We start from the raw sequence: 10,000 nt of genomic DNA on the forward strand, positions 1-10,000 counted from the left end.
GAAAACACGAGCGTGTTTATCGCGTGCTTAGGCACCCACCCCCTCCCCCCCGGCCGCGTGGTGGGAGCTGACCACACTGACACCTCCTTCCCCTCCCCCCTCTATCTCTCTCTTTCTCTCGTTCTCTCTTTTTCTCTTTTTCTCATTCTCTCTTTTTCTCTTTTTCTCGTTCTCTCTTTCTCTCTTTCTCTCGTTCTCTCTTTTTCTCGTTCTTTCTTTCTCTCTTTCTCTCTTTCTCTCGTTCTCTCGTTCTCTCGTTCTCTCTTTCTGCCGTACTCTCTTTCTGTCGTGCTCTCGTTTTCTCTTTCTCTTTTTCTCCCTTTCCCTTTCTTTATTTCTCTCTTTTATTCTATCTCTCTTTCATTCTTTCTCCCTTTCTTTCTTTCTGTTTCTCTCTTCCAAACACACACACATTTCCAACGCAAATCCTCACAATAATGAATACACAATATACACGTACACAAACACACACGTACACATGAACTCAAAAACGCACACGCACACGCGCACACACATACACACACACACACACACACACACACACACACATCCTGAGTAAATAATCAAATCCGGCTTATGATATGGCGTTTATTGAAAATCATATATTAATCTTTCTTAGCCAGGTGGGAGAGGGGGGAGAGGGGGGAGAGGGAGAAGGGGAGTAAATTGGAGGGTGATAGGAGGGGGGAAGTAACACGTATGAAGGTGATGGGGATGGGGATGGGAAGGGGGAGGAGGGGGAATGGAGGGAGGGAGGGAGGGAGGGAAGGAGGGAGGGAGGGAGAGGGAGAGGGAGGGAGGGAGAGGGAGAGGGAGAGGGAGGGAGAGAGAGAGAGAGAGAGAGAGAGAGAGAGAGAGAGAGAGAGAGAGAGAGAGAGAGAGGGAAAGGGAGAGAGAGAGCGAGGGAAAGGGAGAGAGAGAGAGCGAGGGAAAGGGAGAGAGAGAAAGCGAGGGAAAGGGAGAGAGAGAGGCCGAGGGAAAGAGAGAGGGAGAGCGAGGGAGAGGGAGACAGAGAGTCCGAGAGGGAGAGAGGGGGGGAGAGAGAGACAGAGAGACAGAGAGGGAGGGAAAGACAGAGAGAAAGAGAAAGAAAAAGAAAGAAAGAGAGATAGAAAGAAAAGGAGAAAGAGAGATAGAAAGAAAGAGCGTCCGAGAGGGAGAGGCCGAGGGAAAGGGAGAGGGAGGGAGAAGGAGGGAGGGCAGATTACGGAGTAGCGGCGTGCAACAAGTCGCCATTAGCCAAGAAGTATTACACTGTAAAACCTTTTTTTTTTCTTTCTCTCTTTCTTTCTCCTTCTTTTGGGTCACGGATTATATGCTGCATTCTACCTCTTTGTTGGTCAACCCCCCTTCACTCCATCCAGTTTGTCCGGTATTTTGATTTTTTTTTCTTCGTTTTTTTTTCTTTTCGTTTTTCAATAGATTTTTTTCACATATTTTCCATATCATCGTCTATTATTCTTTGTTGATTCACTTTCTCTTTCTCTCACTCTTCCATCCCTCTTCCCTTAACTCTTTGTTTGTCTGTCTGTTTGTCTGTCTGTCTGTCTGTCTGTCTGTCACTCACACTCACATTCACATTCACTCTTTTCATATGGCGATCACGTCTACTCTTGCAAACAAACCCTTTCCCACCTCCCACTTCTCCCCCCCCCCTTTCCCCTCCCCCTTTCCCATAACCTTCATCCCCCTCCCCCTCCCCCCTTCCCCCTCCCCAGCCTTCCCTGGCCTAGATGACCACACAGAAATTATAATGACTTGGATGAGGTGGTTAGTGGCTGTGTGTCAGAGTACTTTACAGTATCTCATTCTCATTCTCATTCTCTCTTTCTCTCTCTTCCTCATGCCCTTCTTTCTGACTGTATGTATTTTTTTCTCTCGTATTAATGGTCTCACTCCCTCACTCCCTCTTTCCCCTCCCTCTCCCTCTCCCTCTCCCTCTCCCTCTCCCTCTCCCTCTCCCCCTCCCTCTCTCTCCCCCTCCCTCTCCCCCTCCCTCTCCCTCTCTCATTTCTTTCCACCCTTCTGCATTTGCAAAGTGCTGGATCATGGTCACTGCCTGAATTGAAGTCTCCGACAAATACGTCTTCCGTTTCTCCCTATTTCTCTGGTTTATCACTCCTTGCCTATTCCTCAATTCTTCCCACTCTCCTTCACCTGCTGTCATTTTTCCTCCTCCGGTGCCGGTCCACGGAATTTCTTATCTTATTATATTACTTTCTCGGCGGACGAAATGGATTTGGAGGAATCGAGATAAGGGGGAGGAGGAGGAGGAGGAGGAGGAGGAGGAGGAGGAGGAGGAGGAGGAGGAGGAGGAGGAGGAGGAGGAGGAGGAGGAGGAGGAGGAGGAGGAGGAGGAGGAAGAAGAGGAGGAGGAGGAGGGAGGTAGAGGAGGAGGAGGAGGAGGAGGAGGAAAAGGAGGAGGAGGAAGAGGAGAAGGAGGGGGGAGGTAGAGGAGGAGGGGGAGGTAGAGGAGAAGGAGGGGGGAGGTAGAGGAGGAGGGGGAGGTAGAGGAGGAGGGGGAGGTAGAGGAGGAGGAGGAGGAGGAGGAAGAGGAGGAGGAGGAGGAGGAGAAGGAGGTAGAGGAGGAGGAGGAGAAGGAGGAGGAGAGAGAGAGAGAGAGAGAGAGAGAGAGAGAGAGAGAGAGAGAGAGAGAGAGAGAGAGAGAGAGAGAGAGAGAGAGAGAGAGGAGAGAGAGGAGAGAGAGGAGGGAGAGGAGAGAGAGGAGAGAGAGAGAGAGAGAGAGAGAGAGAGGAGAGAGAGAGAGAGAGAGAGAGAGAGAGAGAGAGAGAGAGAGAGAGAGAGAGAGAGAGAGAGAGAGAGAGAGAGAGAGAGAGAGAGAGAGAGAGAGAGAGAACGAGAGAGAGAGAGAGAACGAGAGAGAGAGAGAGAACGAGAGAGAGAGAGAGAACGAGAGAGAGAGAGAGAGCGAGAGAGAGAGAGAGAACGAGAGAGAGAGAGAGAGAGAACGAGAGAGAGAGAGAGAGAGAGAGAACGAGAGAGAGAGAGAGAGAACGAGAGAGAGAGAGAGAACGAGAGAGAGAGAGCGAGAGAACGAGAGAGAGAGCGAGAGAACGAGAGAGAGCAAGATAGAGAGAGAAAAAGCGAGAGCCTCCCAACTGGGACCTTGGTATGGGAGGCGGGGTCGCTGAGGCTTTGACTTCAAAGAACTCTTTCGAAAAGTTCTTGTAACCTCCGTTCACCCATCCACATCCATACTCACTCCTTCGCTCACTCCCTCTCCCTTTCACTCGCTGGCTCGCTCGCTCACTCGCTTTCATTCGGCCATTAATTCTCCTAGTTATTCATCTTTCACTCGGAGGGAGAGGGAGAGTGAGAGGAGAAAGGGAGAGAAGGAATGGGGAGGGGAAGGAACGGAGGAATCTTCCCTTCTTCCTTCCTTCCTTCCCTCCTTCCCTCCCTCCCTCTCCTTCCCCCTCCTTCTCTCCCTTCTCTTCCTCCCTCCCCCTCTTCCCCTCCTATTCCCCCTCCTCTCCTCTCCTCTCCTCTCCTCTCCTCTCCTCTCCTCTCCTCTCCTCTCCTCTCCTCTCCTCTCCTCTCCTCTCCTCTCCTCTCCTCTCCTCTCCTCTCCTCTCCTCTCCTCTCCTCTCCCTCCCTCTCCCCCTCTTCCCCCAAATCTTCACCACGACCCAGATTCCATCCCTGTCCTTCCCTCCCCCTCCCCCTCCCCCCTCATCATCTGACGTCACACTTTGAAGTCACATGACCTGGAGTCGCTAAGGTCACGGTGACTCGACTTGCTCCCTTAACCTGTGACCCGTGATCAGTGATGTGATGATGGTGGTGATGGTGATGGTGGTGGTGAACGTGGCGATGATGGTGATGACGATGACGATTATGATGGTGAACATAGTGATGATGATGACGATGACGATGATGGTGGTGATGAACATGGCGGCTGGTGATGATGGTGATGACGATAGTGATGACGATGATAGTGAATATGGTGATGATAGTGTTAGTGAAGATCATGGTGAGGATGAATGAGGGTATTCGAATAGTGACACTCTTCCGATGACTATCAAATCTTGATAAAACATAAATGAAAAACACTATTACATTAACATCAACATCGGCGATACTCTGACAACAGAAATGAAGTGAAAGGAAGAAGAGGAGGAGGAAAAAGAGAAGAACAAGGAGAAAAGAGGAAGGGGAAGAACAACAAGAAAAAAAAAGAACAACAACTCAATTCACAGAAATTAAAACACAACAACAACAACAAAAACACAGCCAAAGCAACCGACATGATTAACCAACTCGTCCCCCAAGACAGGATAAGGTACACCGTCGAAGGAGGATAAAAAAGAGAGACAGTGAGAGAGAAAAAAACACCAAACCCCGAACGGCGATAATCTGATAAGGAAAGATAAGGGAGAAAAAAGATCTCGTTATCGCGACTTGACATTTAATGCTGGCAGAGAGGAAAGGCGCACTTGGAGTCCGCTTGACTGACTCACTGACTGACTGACTGACTGATTAACTAACTGACTGATCAACTAACTAACTGACTGACTGATTAACTAACTGACTGATCAACTAACTGACTGACTGACTGATTAACTAACTGACTGACTGACTGACTGACTTTCTTACTGCATGTGCCTCTCTTTTGGCCCTCCCCTCTTCCATCGCTCTCACTCTCACTCTCACTCACTCTGACCTTTGGCTTCCCCGTGTAAACGTTCTCGCAAACCATGCAACGCGAAGCTGTGTGTGTCGGTTTATTTGTCCCCTTTGCCTCTCGCACTCACTCATGCATGCTCACTTATGCATGGACTTATATATAGGCACACTTTAGAAACACATATTCATTAATAACGTATTTTTACTATGCGCACATTCACATTCATACTCACTCACTCACTCATATTCACACTCTCACACTCACACACTCACAAACTCACACACTCACAAACTCACACACTCACAAACTCACACACTCACAAACTCACACACTCACAAACTCACACACTCACACACACACACACACAAACACACTAACGCCCCCAACCCTTCCCTCCACATCCCCTCTCCCCCTCCCTTCTACCCTCTACCCTCTCCCCCTCCCCTCTACCCTCAATCCCCGCACCACTCCCCCTCTACCCCTACCTCCCTCCTTTTACCCTCTATCACCTACCCTCCCCCTACCCTACCCCGAAGTAACAAACAACAACTGACACTTTGAGCAACGGTGCAATCATCATCCGGTAGGCCCTTGTTGCATGGAAACCACACTCCATGCACACGACGCTGGCAGAGGAGGGTGGGGGTGGGGGGTGGGGGGAGGGGGGTAGAGTGGAAGATAGAGAGGAAGGGAGGAAGGGGAGAAGGGAGTAGGGGGAGGAGAAGGGAGTAGGGGGAGGAGAAGGGAGTAGGGGGAGGAGAAGGGGAAGGGGAAGGGGAAGGGGAAGGGGAAGGGGAAGGGGAAGGGGAAGGGGAAGGGGAAGGGGAAGGAGAAGGGGAAGGGGAAGGAGAATGGGAAGGAGGGGGAAGGAGGAGGAAGGAGGAAGGAGGAAGGAGGAAGGAGGAAGGAGAAGAAGGAGAAGGAGAAAGAAAAGGAGGAGAGGCAGAGGGCAGGGAGGGGGAGGGGGATGGAGGAGGGGGGAGTAGAGACACCCCTACCCCGGGCATGACGGAGGAGAAGGAGAAGGGAGGAGGAGGAGGAGAAGGACAAGGAGAAGGAGGAGGAGGGGCAGAGAGCAGGGAGGGGGAGGGGGATGGAGGAGGGGGGGAGTAGAGACACCCCTACCCCGGGCATGACATGACGGACGGCGCGGCGGTGACGTAACAGCGGCTCTTACAACACCCGAAGACGGCGCCAAGTTGCGGAGATGACGGGAGGAGGGGTGCGTGTGAGGAGGGGGGGAGGGGGGAAGGGAGGGTGGGGTGGGGGGAAGGAGGAGGAGGAGGAGGAGGAGGAGGAGGAGGAGGAGGAGGAGGAGGAGGAGGAGGAGGAGGAGGAGGAGGAGGAGGGGGGATGGCGGAGGAGGAGAAGGAGGAGGGAGGAGGAGAAGGAGGAGGAGGAGGGGAAAGGGGAAGGAGAGAATAGGAAAAGGAGAGAATAGGGAAAGAGGGAGAGAAAGGGATAGAGGGAGGGCGATGGGGAAGGGGAGAGAGGGAAGGGAAGCGTGAAAAAGAAATGAGCGAAGGGAGGGCGAGGGAGAAGTGAGGAAGGGGATAGAGAATATGGGAAAAGGAATAAGAAAAGAACATAAGAGAACAAGGGAATTGGGTAAAATTGAGAATTGAGAACTGAGAATTGAGGAGGAGGAGGGGGGGAGGGGAAGGAGGGGAGGGGGAGGGGGAGGGGGAGGGGGAGGGGGGAGGAGGGGAGGGGGAGGGGGGGCGGAAGGAGGAGGAGGGGGGGAAGGGGGAAGGAGGAAGAGAGGGGAGGAGGAGGAGGAGGAGGAGGAGGAGGAGGAGGAGGAGGAAGAGGAGGCGGTAGGGGAGGGGGAGGGGGGAGGTGGAAGAAGAGGGGAGAGGAGAGGGGAGTGGGAGGAGGAAGAAGAGAGGAGATGGAAGGGGGAGGAGGAGGAAGAGGAGGGGAGAGGAGGGGGGAGGAGGAAGAGGAGGAGGAGGAGGAGGAAGAGAGGAGGGGGAGGAGGCGGCGGAATGGAGATAACCCATGACATAATTCTTATTTTCACGAAAGGCCATCTTTCCCTTTGCCTTTTCTCTGGTCAGTCATTGAAGTTTAACAGTTATCTTCTCTTTCGTTTATCCTCTTCCTCTTTCTCTTCCTCTTCCTCTTCATGCTCTCCCTTTCTTCTTCTCCTTCATCTTCACCTTCTTCTTTCCTCTTCCTCTTCATGCTCTTCTTTTCTTCTTCCCCTTCATCTTCATCTTCCTCATCTTCATCCTCCTCATCTTCATCTTCATCCTCCTCCCGTTCTTCTTCCTCTCCCTTTCCCACAGACTACTCCTCACTCTCCCTCCCTCCCCTTCATCCATTTCCAGACTACCCCACCCTTACCCCCCTCCCTTCTCTCCCCTTTATCAGTCTTCCTCTTTGCCTCTGTTCTCCCCTCATCCCCTCCACTCCTTCCTTCTATCTTTCCTTCCCCCTCTTCCCCTTTGCACTTCCCCCCTTTACCCTTTCTTCCCTTTTCCTCCTCCTTCCCCTTCCTCTGTCTTCCTTCTTTCTTTCTCCTCCTGTCACCTCCTTTCCCTTCATCTCCCCCTCCCCCTATTCTCCTTCCTCATCTTCCCTCCCCTTATTCTCCTTCCCCATCTCCCCTCCCCCTCTTCCCCCTTCATCTCCCCCTCCCCCTTTTCCCCCTTCATCTCTCCCTCCCCCTTTTCCCCCTTCTTCTCCCCCTCCCCCTATTCTCCTTCCTCAGCTCCCCCAACCCTCCCCTTCCCCCTCCCTCATCTCCCCTCACTCTTCTCCCCCTCCCCTTCCCTCATCTCCTTCATCTGCCCCTCCCTCCTTTCCCCCTCCTTTCCTTCCCCCTTCCCCCTCCTCTTCCCCCGCGTCTCTTATCAACCCCCCCCCCCCAATAGCGTCCAGATGCAGCGTCTGACTCTGTGAAGGACAGACCTCCTCGTGCGGCCGCTCCTCTCCTGGTGTGGTTGTTTTAACGGATTTTTATGTTTTTTGTTGCTGTTCTTGTCTTAAAGGCTTGTTCTGTTGTTCTTGTTTTAAAGGCTTGTTCTGTTGTTGTTCTTGTTGTTTTAAAGGCTTGTTCTGTTGTTGTTGTTCTTGTTTTAAAGGCTTGTTCTGTTGTTATTGTTCTTTGTCTAATTGCTTGTTCCGTGTTTTTGTTGTTCTTATTTTAAGCGCTTGTTCTGTTTGTTTGTTTTTACTATTGTTGTTTTGTTCTTTGTTTAATTGCTTGTTCCGTTTTTTGTTGTTGTTGTAATTCTCGCTTTAACTGCTTGTTGTTGTTGTTTATAACTCCTTGTTCCTTTTTTCTTGTTGCTGTTCTTGTTTTGCCGGATTCTTTTATTTGTCGTTTTGTTTCTGCTTTTGTTGTTGTTCTTGATGCTTTCAGTGCTTGTTCTATTTTTTTGTTGTTGTTTTAACTGTTTTTGTTCTTCCTGTAATTGCTCGTTCTCTGATTATTGTTTTTTATTTCTCTGTTCTTCAGTTATTTTGCTGTTCTATGGTGTTTTTGCTGTTATTTTTTTCAATGTTTGTTTTATCTCTTGTTTACAACATTTATCTTGTTTCTTTTTATTTGTTCCTATTATAAATTTCTTCCCATTTGTTTTATTTTCTATCTTATTCTGTATCATTTCCTTTGTTTTTGTTCCTGTTATTTATTAATTATGTTTATTATCTGTTTTTTTACCACATTTTTTTGTCATTAGTATCTCTTTACTTTTCTTACCTTTCATATTATCTATTTACTTTTCTTACCTTTCATATTATCTATTTACTTTTCTTACCTTTCATATTATCTATTTACTTAATTATTATCTTCATCCTTGCTATATGCATTTTCCTTTCTTTTTTCTTTACTTTTTTCTCTGTCAATATCATCTCTTTCCTTCTTTCTTCCCCCTAATCTTTCGCCCCTCTCTTCGTCACTCCCATTTTTCTTTCTTTCTTTCTCTCTTCCTTGCTCTCTCTCTTCTTACCCTCACCCTCACCCTCTCCCTCTCCCTCTCCCTCACCCTCTCCCTATCATCATCGTCGTCTCCGCTTCTTCCCAATCTCACTTATCCTCCTCGACCTTTCGGCCTTTCTCTCTCTCTCTCTCTCTCTCTCTCTCTCTCTCTCTCTCTCTCTCTCTCTCTCTCTCTCTCTCTCTCTCTCTCTCTCACACACTTCACTCCGCTCGTTGCAATTCTCAACTGACGATGCAATCATAGCGCTCCGTGTCATTGCTACAACTACTCCTCCGCCTCTTCTTTTGTTCTTTCGTTCTTTCTCTTCTCCCTTTTGAATTTTGAATTTTGTTTTTTGTTTTCTCTTTTTATTATATTATGTTTATATTTTTTTCTTTTGTCTTATTGTTTATTTTTTTCTCTATCATTTTTTTCTATCTTCTTTTAATTCTTTCTTACTCTTTCTCTCTCTCTTTCGTTTTTCATTCTTACTCTCCGTTCTCTGTCTTTTTCTTCTTCTTTCCCCTCTATTCCCTTTCTATTTACCTTTTCTACAATCATACATTTTCCTACAATAACAATGGTACCAGTAGTAATATATCATCAATATTGATAATAATCATGGATGTGAATAGCAATAATAACAACAGCTACAATACTACTACTATAACTACTACAAATACTACTTCTAAACTACTACTACTACTACTACTACTACTGAGACTGCATTTGATGACTGATGACAATTACATCAATAACGAAATCAAATGAAATTATGGTGGTGATGGTGGTGGTGGTGGTGGTGGTGGTGGTGATGGTGGTGATGATGATGTGATATTAATTATAATAATCATAATAAAAATAAGTTATAATGATAATAATTATTATTGTAATAACAACAATGATAATGACAATAATAATAACAATGGCAAAAGATAATGGTCACAGTGACAGGCACAGTCATTGCAAAACCACATTAACAATCATAACTGCAATAACAAAACAAACACAACAATTATAATAACGATGAAAATATCAAAACAACAAAATCATACCAGTAATGATACAAAAATAACACAAACAGAAAACAAAAACACACAAAAAAAACAATAGCAACGAAGACTAAAATTGAGAAAATAACAATTAAAATCATATACTAACCATCTTAATCATCATTATAAGCAACTGCGTAAAAAAAATAATAATCATAATAATAGTGGCAAAGGCTATCAATTATTAATAATAATAATAAAATAATAATAAAACCCGGCGTTTCCTACAAAGAAAACGAGATATATAGAACGACCATTATGATATTACTTGTTTACTTACTTACTACTTGTTTTACTAACAACGACGATAATGATATCAATGTTAAAAAAAAAAAAAAAAAAAAATATATATATATATATATACATATATA

At 47.3% G+C, this 10,000-nt stretch overlaps 1 protein-coding gene and 1 long non-coding RNA gene across 5 annotated transcripts in view; both read right to left on the reverse strand.

The window, feature by feature from the left end:
- Myo61F (unconventional myosin 61F) overlaps window positions 1–10,000 on the reverse strand; it is a 97,011-nt gene that overhangs the window by 37,110 nt on the left and 49,901 nt on the right. The gene's annotated exons all lie outside the window — the stretch shown is intronic.
- Window positions 7,783–9,667, reverse strand: LOC147468798 (uncharacterized). Its single transcript, XR_015192300.1, has 2 exons — window positions 8,416–9,667; window positions 7,783–8,357 (listed from the first exon to the last, which is right to left on the reverse strand). It is a non-coding gene; the product is annotated as an uncharacterized LOC147468798 (long non-coding RNA).

This window comes from Penaeus japonicus, unplaced genomic scaffold (assembly GCF_977035675.1).
Source record: "Penaeus japonicus unplaced genomic scaffold, GWHDUDI00000001_assembly GWHDUDI00000026, whole genome shotgun sequence".
Taxonomy (NCBI): domain Eukaryota; kingdom Metazoa; phylum Arthropoda; class Malacostraca; order Decapoda; family Penaeidae; genus Penaeus; species Penaeus japonicus.